This window comes from Boleophthalmus pectinirostris, unplaced genomic scaffold (genome assembly GCF_026225935.1).
Source record: "Boleophthalmus pectinirostris isolate CB_2022bp ecotype Guang Dong unplaced genomic scaffold, ASM2622593v1 HiC_scaffold_7, whole genome shotgun sequence".
NCBI lineage: Eukaryota > Metazoa > Chordata > Actinopteri > Gobiiformes > Gobiidae > Boleophthalmus > Boleophthalmus pectinirostris.
In genome coordinates, this window is record NW_026571473.1 from 6,965,200 (window position 1) to 6,978,199 (window position 13,000).

The window sequence follows — 13,000 nt, forward strand, 5'->3', positions numbered from 1 at the left end:
TGGGCATATTTTGTCCTAGAAAAGTACACAAGCACGAAAACTCAAGATTGAAAAGCTTGCTGGATTCGTGACTACCACTATTCAACTCATAACTTTTAGCTGTATAAATTTATTCCAAAATAAGCTGAAGAAGGAAGCTGCTTGTGAAATGTGTCTTGTCATCTTTCACTTTTTCGTTTGTCATTCTTCTGCGCTCCTCTGTGATGCTTAGACCTACATTTTCCATTTAAACACCATGCATCATCATTCAATACAGTTTATTTGCCCTCCACGATATGGGCCTCTACCATAACAGCCATTACAGGAAACTGGAGATGAAGAGGTCGATTACGTGCTGTCATTCAAGCCATGAATCGCTATGGAGGGGAAACCCTGTGAAGCAAAGAACAAACATTTTCTGGGGGTGTGAGAATTGCTTTGTCTGAATTGCTGTTATCCAAATTAGACTTTAATCTGATCTTTAATTTAACGCAATCTGAACAGAAAGAGCTGACTTAACTGGAACAACTAAACTCCTGAAAATGTGCCGTTTAAATCCATTTTGCATTTTTTTCCCCCTGTGTTTGCTAATCTCTGCATTGTGTCACTATGGTAACTTCCAAACATTTCGCCCTACACATACATATAGAACACCTTCAGCATGATTTCACTGCAAAGTATCAATAAAAAAACACAGTGTCTGACAAAACGGCACAAATATATAGTTAGAAGAAGAAGAGGACAGGGGTCAGTGTGGAGCTTTTCTCCCTCAGCTCCTATGGGCAGCTTATAGGTTAAAGTTGTCAGTTTAGACCTTCTCCTGTTTCTAAAAAGAGTAACATCCTAAAATGGACTAAGACAGAGATACAACAGATATACTGGGCCATTATTTGGACTTTTTAGGGTATCTTAGGTGTCAAAATGGACCCAAATCTAAAACTTGATCAGTAAAGTAGTGCTGTTGTAAAATCTAGTTTTTTCTAGCTAAGACAACTGGCCAAAATTAAGCCTATTTTGTCAACGCAAAACTTCGAAACTGTCATATATGCATTTGTGACAACTAGATTGGATTATTGTAATGCACTTTTTGTTGTTGTTAGCCAAAATGCACTTTCCTGGTTGCGACGGGTCCAAAACTGAGCAGCTCGACTTTTACTGGAACCCGGAAACACGAGAGTGTCTCACCTATAGAGGCCTTGCACCGTCACGTGTCCCCCATGGCAACGGTACCTACGCCGCCATGACACCGGGCACGCTATGCCATTGACTTCTGTAGGATCGGAGAAACATGGGCAGGTTTTGTTGTGTATTTGGTTGTTCTAGACGCTCTGAAAGGGATAAAACAATTCATTTCTTCACTGTTCCTCTGGAAATTACTCATCAGGAGCTCAAACAAGGGAATTATTGAAAAAAAGACGGGAATTATGGCTAGAGAACATAAACCGCGAAGAGATTTCCTATGGTACCATCAAGACACCCGAAGTTTCATCAAGGTATTTGCTATTTAAATAGTTTCATAGCTTATTTAATGAAAGAAGCACATTTCACTGTACTAAAATTTAATTAATTTATCCAGGAAAACCCGCACTAGTTTACGATTCAACAAACCCACACTGGGCTCCTATGATCAACATGACGCACGAGTCGAAGAGTCTGTGAGCCGAACCTCGAAAGAATCGGCCATGAAGAGATCCTCACCGAATGTTACAAAGATCCGCTCGCAAAAAGTGATTAATTCTAGAAGACATAGTTGTGGGTAAGCAAGACAATAAAGAAAACATCGGCCCTACGACGAGTGACACATTTATATGTGTGCTGGAAGATCCAGTTTCTACTGCCACTCACACTGCAAATGTTTTCTTTTTAAATTTTAGTTCAGTAAATGTGCTTTCTCTCATTAAATAAACTATGAAACTATTTAAATAGTAAATACCTTGATGAAAGTGACATGAGTGTGTCTTGATGGTACCATAGGAAATCTCCCAGTGTCTTTTAGAGGTGATTTTAAAATTCTTTTATTTACTTTTAAGTGTTTGCACAGCCTAGCGCCCTCCTATCTCACTGACTTGATCCACCTTTACGTCCCCTCTCGCACTCTCAGGTCTGCACACCAACTCCAGCTCACCATCCCAAAAACTAAACATAAAGCTTCGTGGGGACCGTGCATTTTCTGTTTCTGCCCCTCGGCTGTGGAACCAGTCGCCATTAGAGATCAGTCAGGCCGAGTCTGTCCCTGTTTTTAAATCACTCCTAAAAACGCACCTTTTTTCAGTGGCTTTTAATAAGTGATGTTGTATATTTCTTGTTGAGTACATTACTGTTTTTCTATGTTTTTTAGCAGCTGTATTGTATGTGTACCATATATATTCTTCTACTGCGATTGTCATTGTCTGTCCTGTGTTTGTGTACAGCACTTTGGCCAACTGTAAAGTTTTTAAAGTGCTTTATAAATAAAGTTGGTATGGTATGGTATGCTATCTGTGTTAAATCTCCAGCTTTTGTTTTGTCTAAAAATGCACACAAAGGCTTTATATTAACAATTTAAAGGTGCATTCTGTGACTTTTTTTTGGTAGAGATTCTGTCACAGACTAGGAATCTGCGTCTCCCCAAGAACAAACCTCTCCAAAGAACATTTAGACTCAGACCCACTAATTATTATTTATTTTTTTTTATGCATGGAATAGTGAGAAACACAATTTCAATTCTTTATGATCTTTGTATGAAGAATTGACAATAAACTTTGAACTTGAACTATAAAGAGACAATAGATCACTCATCTGCAGTTAATTTGAACATGAAGTCACTTTAACTTAGATCAATATTACAGTTAACAATTAAAGGTGCACTGTGTAACTTTTAGGGGAAGGGCCCATCAAATGCTTTTCTACACGGAGATGTTATTGCTTTGTCTGGAATGTTGATGTGAGTAAACATTTCTATCGTCATGGAGACCAAACCAGACCAAGTCACAATGTTTGTTTTTCTAGGTATTTTTGAGCTATAAAATCACCTATAATTGAATACATGTAAAGTAGAGCTGTTTAATGTTCTGCTGTGGAACATTCCAGGCAGAGCAATGACATCTCCATAGAAACAAGAAAGTGATGGACCCCTCAACCAAAAAATGTAGATAGGAAAGGAAGACAGGAAGGTATAACTGCACAAAATGTGACTACACTGCTCCCTTATTGGTCTGTAGTAAATTTAACTTACATAATTTGCAGAAAATGATCAAAACCGACCCAAAAATACCAGCAGAGCTTATCAGCCATTTGTTGCTATGGATTCAAAAAAAACAAAAAAACAAAGCCACACAAAAAACTCATCAGTCAATCTCTAAATTTTAATAATAATAATAATAATAATGCAACAGTTTTATACAGAGCTTTTCTGGACACTCAAAGTTGCTTTACAGAGAGTTATTCATTCACTTCACACTCGGAGGTGGTAAGCTACAGTAGCCACACCTCCCCTGGGGCAGACTGATGGAAGCGAGACTGCCAATCTGTGCCATCGGCCCCTCTGACCACCACCATCCCTCGCACACACACCACTTTCATACAAGGCAGTGTGGGTGAAGTGTCTTCCCTAAGGACACAACCTGATGAAGAAGGCACCTGAGTTTCCCAGCGGCCTCCCATCCAAGTACTAACCAGGTCTGGCCGTCCTGAGCTTCTGACATCTGGCGGGATCAGGCTTTAACAATGTATGTATGTATAGCCACAAATTTGAGTTAATATTTATATGTATGTTTTAGCAGTGTTTCCTTATCATTAGTTTACTCAGAGTTGTATCACAATTGATTCATGCATGTTTGAGCAATCCTGTATCGTCTTGCATTCATTAGAGGCATTAGTGCTCGGACAATTTCAGTTTTCACCTACCCCCTATCCCCGCCCACTTCCCCCTGTACTTACTGTGATTATTCAAACAAATTAGACTTCAGATCACAGGGTTCAGAAAAGCTATTTTTCAACATTAAAAACATATCATTGAAAATCTGTCACCATGAAGTGGCAATGCATCTCTATTCTGCAGTTAATTTGAACAAGGAGTCAATTTAGATCAATACTGTAGTTTATAATTAAAGCTGCAATGTGTAACTTTTCTGCTGGAGGGCTCATCAAATGCTTTTCTTTATGGAGATATTATTGCTTTTTCTGGAATTTTTCACAGTGTGTTATTAAACCTTTTCTATTGTCACTGAGACCAAACCAGACCAAGTTACAGGTCAGATCTGTGGAGAGGCGACCCCGCTCATAGTCACAATGTTGTTTCGGTAGCTGTTTCTGAACTATAAATCCACCTGTAATTGAATAAATGTAAGGTAAAACAGTTTAATGTCATACTATGGAACATTCCAGACAGAGCAATGACATCTCCATAGAAACAAGAAGGCGATAATGGTCAAAATATGTTATCATTTCATTCTAAATCCCTTCCAAAAGCATAATATCTCTTTCAAAACTACACATAAAAATAACTTTATTAAAAATTACTGTACTAAATTTATAATATAGTCCGGGAGTCATACATCTGTGTTAAATGGAGAGGTTATATTTAATTCATCCCCCTTCCTTCCACGTCCCCTTCAGCCAGAAAACTATTTAGATGCATCCAGGACTAAGACATAACGTATTGACACAGCCCCGTCGCCCTCAGGTCACAGGCGCCACCCTTTACGGAGATAATGACCCTGTAAATGATTAAGAGCACGGTTAAAGATCGCTCCTCGGGCCTCGCGTCGTTTCTCATCCTCTCCGTGCGTTTTGTCACCAGCTCAACGGCTCCCCCTCGCGGTGATGCCCGGAGGTGCGCGTCGTCTGGCCTTCTTCTTCTTCTTCTTCTTCTTGTTGGTGGATTTTTGCTTAGTCACCAGAGTCCGGGTGCGGGTTGACAGGTGAGACGATGGATCTGCAGCGGGGCACACACAGTTTGCGCACGGCTTCAGTCAGTGCGGTGCTGGTGCTGATGTATGGCGCACGTGATGGATGAGTGCGCCATTCATAATTTCACCCTCAGACAGAGACAGACGACCGGGCCACAGGATGATGTAGATTAAAATGGTGATGCTGTTGTTTCCAGGGAGTCAACATGATGTAGTTCTGTGTAGGTACAGTGCTTAGTTTAGTAAAAAAAAAAAAAAAAAAAAAAAAAAAAGGTAAGAATTTATAATAACTACACCTTATTTAGCCTTAATAAAGCTTGAACAAAGACTTAATTAATAATGATTCACGCTTAGCAACTACTTAATTACCAGTGTTGGGGAGTAACAGATTACATGTACCAGAGTTACATAATCAGAGTACAAATTCTGAGTAACTGTATTCGGTTACAGTTACTGTTTCAGTGAGTGGTAATTGGATTACAGTTACTTTGTTGAAATAAATGCGTTAAACAGCGGTATTTTCCTGTTTTCACATTTCGGGCTAAATCCCCCCTTTTTTTCCCAGTAATTCCACTCATTGCCGGACACTAAACCAGGTCTAAAACCAGGTCTAAACCAGGTCTAAATCAGGTCTAAACTAGGTCTAAACCAAGACTAAAGCAGAACTAAAACCAGGTCCAAACCAGGACTAAACCAGGACTAAAACCAGGTATAAACTGGGACTAAACCAAGAGTAAACCAAGACTAAACCAGGTCTAAACCAGGACTAAAACCAGGACTATAACCAGGACTATAACCAGGACTAAACCAGGACTAAACCAGGTCTAAACCAGGACTAAAACCAGGTATAAACTGGGACTAAACCAAGAGTAAACCAAGACTAAACCAGGTCTAAACCAGGACTAAATCAGGACTAAAACCAGGACTATAACCAGGACTAAAACTATGTATAAACCGGGACTAAACCAAGACTAAACCAGGTCTAAACCAGGACTAAACCAGGACTAAAACCAGGACTAAACCAGGACTATAACCAGGACTAAACCAGGACTAAATCAGGACTAAACCAGGTCTAAACCAGGACTAAACCAGGTCTAAACCAGGACTAAACCAGGTCTTAACAGGATTTAACAGGACTAAATCATGCTGCGTGGACGGGTCTCCTCGTCTTCTATCAATAATATTTTTAGTACGATTAAGTAAAGTCTTATATCCTGGTCTTTGCTTCTCTACAGCAAATCAAGTAATCCAAAGTATTCAGATTACGTTACTCACTTTAAGTAATTTAATGGATTATGTTACAAACTACATTTTGGGGTATGTCATCTGTAATCTGTAGGGGAATACATTTTAAAAGTCACCTTCCCAACACTGTTAATTACTACCTGAATTAGCACTTAACTTGCACTTAATTCACCTGTGCTGTAAATAGTAACTTAATACTTCTTAATTACTCATGAACTAACCATTTGCATGTTTACAAATGCATATTTAAGTACACATTTGAGCATTTATTAATGATTAGTCAGCTATGAGAGAATGATTTACTAATAATGAAATGCAATGATCATTCAGGCAGCTGTTATCTGTTAGTTAAGTCTTTCTGAGAGATTTTCTAAAGTGAAGGCTAATTGGTAAATGGTCACCAGTGTACGCAGATACTGTGGGCAAGGTGGGTTAAGTGTCTTGCCCAAGGACACAATGGTAGCATTCATCTGTGGGAGCTGGAATCACACCAGCCAACCTGTGGGTCAGTGGATCTGACCGCTCAACCTGTGATGTTTGTCAAGAACTGGATTCGAACCGCCAACCTTCACATCAGTGGGAGAATGCTCTACCAACTGAGCTACTGCCGTCTGCTGCCGCCTACTTTATTAAGCACTTGTTAAGGTTGGTCAAATTCCCAAGAAACAATAATACATTACAAATAAATCATTCTCTCATGGCTTACTAATCATTAATAAATGCTCCAGTTTGTACTTAAATATACATTTACAAATGCACACACAAATGGTTAGTTCATGAGTAATTAAGTAAGAAATACTTATGAGTAACTATTTACAGCACAGGCAAATTAAGTGCAAGTTAAGTGCTAATTCAGGTAGTAATTAAGTAGTTACTAAGTGTGAATCATTATTAATTAAGTCTTTGTTCATGCTTTATTAAGGCTAAATAAGGTGTAGTTATTATAAAGTGTTACCGAAAAAAGTTCTATATTACACGAAACTGACTCTTGAGGTTTTAGCCATGTTATAATGCTGTTATGTTCTCAAAAACAGACCTGGACTTGTGTTTTCTTTCATTCACACATGTTTGCGTCACCCTTTATTATTAGTCTGTCTACATCTCCAAAGCTCAAAAGCTCTGTTTCACATTGTGATGTCATGAAGAGGTAGTTTTCATGTTAACAGCTTCGTTTTATCTTTAGTTTAGTAGAAACTGGCAGTGATTCTAGTGAAGGTGGATGGAGTTTAAAAACACAGTGGGAGCACTTCCTCATGACATCACAAGGTGGAACAGAGTGTTTTCCATTTGAAAGAACTCAGCCCATACAGGATTTGTGTTTAACATTTATGAATGAAACAGAACAAAGCTCCAGGTCTGTTTTTAATGAGGAAACAACTTTGTAACATACTTTAGATGAGAAAATAGTGTATGGGCCCTTTAAATAAAAGTAGGTTACAGATACAGGACAATAAAAATAGAGTAAAGTAAATATTCTATTGCTTTTCAGTCCTTTCAACTTATAAATATAGACCTAATTCATAAAATTTTTAGTATGCTCTGTCATACAGATTTTGAGAACTAGAGTCAATAGTGATCTTATAAATAATATATAGCAGAAGAATTGCTTCTGAAAAAAAAAACAAAAAAAAAAAACAGCCAAAACCTGATGATGAATAAATAGGAAAACATTTGGGGTGTAGAAAGTGCAGATGCTTTGTTATTGACAGTGTTGGGGAGTAACAGATTACATGTACCAGAGTTACGTAATCAGAGTACAAATTCTGAGTAACTGTATTCAGTTACAGTTACTGTTTCAGTGAGTGGTAATTGGATTACAGTTACTTTGTTGAAATAAGTGGATTACACAGAGGTATTTTCCTGTTTTCACATTTTGGGCTATATCCCTTTTTTTTTTTTTTTTTGGTAATTCCATTCATTGCCGGACACTAAATCAGGTCTAAACCAGGTCTAAACCAGGTCTAAACCAGGTCTAAACCAGGTCTAAACCAGGTCTAAACCAGGTCTAAACCAGGTCTAAAACCAGGTCTAAACCAGGTCTAAACCAGGTCTAAACCAGGTCTAAACCAGGTCCAAACCAGGTCTAAACCAGGTCTAAACCAGGTCTAAAACCAGGTAAACCAGGTCTAAACCAGGTCTAAACCAGGTCTAAAACCAGGTCCAAACCAGGTCTAAACCAGGTCTAAACCCAGGTCCAAACCAGGTCTAAATCAGGTCTAAAACCAGGTCTAAACTAGGTCTAAACTAGGACTAAACTGGGACTAATCCAGGACTAAATCAGGACTAAAACCAGGTCTAAACCAGATCTAAACCAGGACTAAACCAGGACTAAACTATGTCTCAAACAGGATTTAACTGGACTAAATCATGCTGCATGGACTGTGTTTCCTCCTCTTCTATCAATACTATTTTTAATTTGGTTAAGTAAAAGTCTGGGCTTTTTTTATTTTCTTTTATCAGACATAACATCTTATGTGAAGATATCCGAGTCTTTGCTTCTCTACAGCAAACCAAGTAATCCAAAGTATTCAGATTACGTTACTCACCTTAAGTAACTTAATTAATTACGTTACAAACTACATTTTGGGGTATGTAATCTGTAATCTGTAAGGGAATACATTTTAAAAATAACCTTCCCAACACTGGTTATTGAGTAGTTATTTTCCAATAATTCTTAAACTCTTTTAGAGAGGCTGAGTCGACTACGTTGTTTATTATTTTGATGTTCTACAATTAGGTGTGAATATTACTGACAATAAGCTCATTTTCATTCATTTGTTCATTCATTCAACCACAACATGCAGTTAAAAATCAAAGCATCAGTGCAGGAACCAGAGGAGTGAGTGGGGAAGGGCCTATGGATTACCAAAGCCTTAAGCCATGAAATAAAAGTATTCTGTAGAAACGTGTGTACAAAAGAGTTTGGTGTTTCTCACGGAGGGGAGGCAGATGTTAGATACATGCTACCAGCAAATTACACTGAACCAACACAACAACAACAACCATAGCACAGATCAACACGCTGACCTCGTCCTTCTTTAAGAAACATTTCCATGTACCACAACTCAGACCTAATAAAACCAACTAGGAAAAAATGATGGATTCAATTGTTTCTGTTGAGCAAAACAACACGTATAATACTTTTACTTTAAATACATTTTTAAACAGGTACTTTCATGCTTTTAACTTTTTCATGTGTTACTTTCACATGTGATACTTTTACTTGTGTAGTTTTTTGCTGGTATCTGTAGTTTTATTTAAGTAACTCAATTAAGTACTTCTTAAACCGCTGATTTTGTTTCATTCACCCTTTATTATTAGTCGACATCTCCAAAGCTCAAAATGCTCTGTTCCACCTTTTGATGTCATGAAGTGGTAGTTTTCACGTAAACAGCTCCTTTTATGCTTTCATCTGTAAATATTGTCAATTCCAGGGCTGAAATTATCCAAATGATTCTAGTGAAAGTGTGTGGAGTTTGAAAACACAGTGGAGCACTTTTGGTTTTATAGCTCAAAACTACCCAGAAAAACAGACATTCTGACTGTGAGCAGGATCGCCTCGCCACAGATCTGACCTGTAACTTGGTCTAGTTTGGTCTCCATGAAGATAGATAGAAAAATTGAATGCCTTACTGTGAAACATTCCACACTGAAAAAAAGAACTTGTAAGATTTACTTCCTGCTGAAATATCAGCTACAATTTACTTGTCACTTCTAAGTACAATGTACTTACAACAATGATTAACTGGCATGAATTTACTGAGTCATTGTTACTCAATTTCCAAGTCATATTTATGTGAATAAATTAAGTAAAATATTTAAAATATTGTCATAATTACTTGCATTGCTGTGATGAAATAATGAAGTAAATATTATATGTCTAGTATTTAGTGATGTAGAATAAATGGTCACTTTTTCACTTTCAAGGCTCAAAGTGCTTTACAACAAGGAACCACTCACCCACTCACACACAGACACTGGGGGTGAGGTGGGTTAAGTGTCTTGCCCAAGGACACAACAGTATTCATCTATGGGAGCTGGAATCACACCGCCAACCAGTGGGTCAGTGGATCTGATGCTCAACCAATGTTTTATGTCGAGAGTGGGATTCGATTCACCAACCTTGGGATCAGTGGACAAACGCTCGACCAGCTGAGCTCCTGCCGCCCCAGCCCCAAATACGAAGCTTTTCTTTATCTAGAAGGACTTTGGTATTGACAGATTTTTCAGACTACAAGTCACTCCAGAGTATAAATCGCACAGCCAAAAATGTGCAATGAAGAAGAAAAAAAACATATATAAGTCGCATTGAACTATCGCACAGGGAAATGTATTTTATAAAATCAGAGACCAGGAACCAACATTTTCTTTTGAAAGGCAAGTTATAAAATAACAATAGAACAGAGAACAACAGGCTGTTAACGCAGGATCCATCCATCCATTTTCTTCCGCTTATCCAGGGTCGGGTCGAGGAGGCAGCAGTCTAACCAGGGACTCCCAGACTTCCTTCACCCCGGACACTTCCTCCAGCTCCTCCAGAGGGACCCCAAGGTGTTCCCAGACCAGCCTGTGTGTCCTGAGTCTTCCCCGGGCCTCCTTCCAGTGGGACATGCCCAGAACACCTCCTGAGGGAGATGTCCAGGTGTGTAAATTTGTTTGAATTTGAAGTTTTCAGTGGTACAGAAGTAACGGTGTGATCGACTGACATGATACAGACAGGACAGAGGCTCTTTCTGCAGGAGACATGCACAGTAGAGTGAAGTGACAGTGGTACAGGAGCAACAGGAGCAGCAGATACTGACACACAAGACTAGAGCTTCTCACAGCTTTAGTGTGAAAATATTAATACAACCATGAAAACAGTGCCACTTATAGTCTGAAAATACGGTGCTGATTATTTCTGGGTTTGTGAGTAATGACAATAAAAGCCTTAAAATTTATTGGTGATTATACAGTAGAACTTACTCATTAAACACAACACTTCAAACTACATGAGTCAAATAAGAACATTTTGTCCATTGCTATTAAATAAGTTGTAGTTCTCACAGAATTATGTTATTTCGAAAACATTACCACAGTTGATTTAATATATTTTACTACCCACAGAAGTTTTTATTTTTCGGTCAGACAAAGATTAACATCAGAAAATTATTTGACGAATCCTCCACCAGAAAAGTTACACAACACAATCCTCTAAAATAGTAAATTGACGACACTTAATGAAACAAAAACTTTCTACTTGTGTTTGAATTTTGTTTCGTTTCTGCTTGGACTTTTAATTCTAGACATTTATTTTGCCATTTCTTTACTAGACAAGAAACCCTATAAACATTCTAAGTAAACAGAATGCACACCAGGAGTGAACCAGGACCAGACCAGGCCTAAACCAGGACTAGACAAGGCTTAAACCAAGATTTAATGTGACTAAACCAGGACTAAACAGACTAAACCTAGGACTAAACCAGAAACTAGACCAGGACTAAACCACCCTAAACCTAGAACTAGACCAAGGACCAGGACGAAACCAAAAACAAAAATCTGATTAAACCAGGACTAGACCAATTAAACCGACCAGTTTTTTGTTTTAATCTTGAATAGTACCCAAACACAAACTGAACTGTACTATACTTGTACTATACTTGTACTGTGCTTGTACTGTACTTGTACTATATGTGTGTAGTTTGTATGTACTTTGTTTACAATCTAATGCAAACTCCACTAATTCTGTGTTTCTGAATTTGCAGTAAATCTTGAAGCATGAACTCCTCATTCTTCGTGAAGGTTGGAGACTCCATCAGCTCCAGCTCCTCTTCCTACGAGGTGCAGGAGATCCTGGGCTTCGGGGGCTTCGGAGTGGTCACCCTCTGCCGCAACAACAACAGCGGCCAGACGGTGGCGCTCAAGGTGCTTGAGCGCCACCGTCGGCACCACAGCGAGTACGACTTCGGACTGGAGGAGTAAGAGTTTCATCTGAAATCAACATAGGTTTTGTCTTAAATGTCAAAGTATTTTGACAAAACCAGGTTAAACCAGACTAAACCAGGACTAAAACCAGGTCTAAACCCTAAACCAGGACTAAACCAGGACTAAACCAGGACTAAACCAGGACTAAAACCAGGACTAAACCAGGTCTAAAACCAGGACTAAACCAGGTCTAAACCTAAACCAGGTCTAAACCTAAACCAGGACTAAACCAGGTCTAAAACCAGGCCTAAACCAGGACTAAACTAGGTCTAAACCAGGCCTAAACCAGGTCTAAACCAGGACTAAAGCAGGACTAAACCAGGTCTAAACCAAGTTTAAACCAGATCTAAACAAGGTCTAAACCAAGACTGAAAAGTGATTAAACTAAGACTAAACTAAGACTATGCCAGGACTAGACAAGGACTGAACCAGGCCTAAACCAGAACTAGACCAGGCTTAAACCAGGACTAAACCAAGGCAAAAATATGATTAAACCCAGACAAGACCAGGACGAAACCAGGACTAGACAAGGCTAAAACCAAGATAAAATATGACTAAACTAGGACTAGACCAGGACTAAAATCTTGAGTTAAGTTTATTCATTGTTCTAAACTTGTATCTGATCTTCTGCGCAGTGAATCGACTCGGTGAATCGGTTTATGAATCTGGGATATTTCTGTCATGAATTTGAAATGCTGGGTATCAGTCTGCAGGAGTTCCAGTTCAAGGCTCCGGGTCAGAGTCTCCGCCTCAAACACATCCGGCCAATCCTCACTCAGGTAAGACTCTGGACTCATCACAAAGTGTTTTTATATTAGAATTTTATACCAGCTCATGTGTTATATTACTGTGAATGGACTGTATATCTGTGTTTGATATTCATTGATAAGCAAGATTTCTTCATATAACAATTTTGGCCAGAC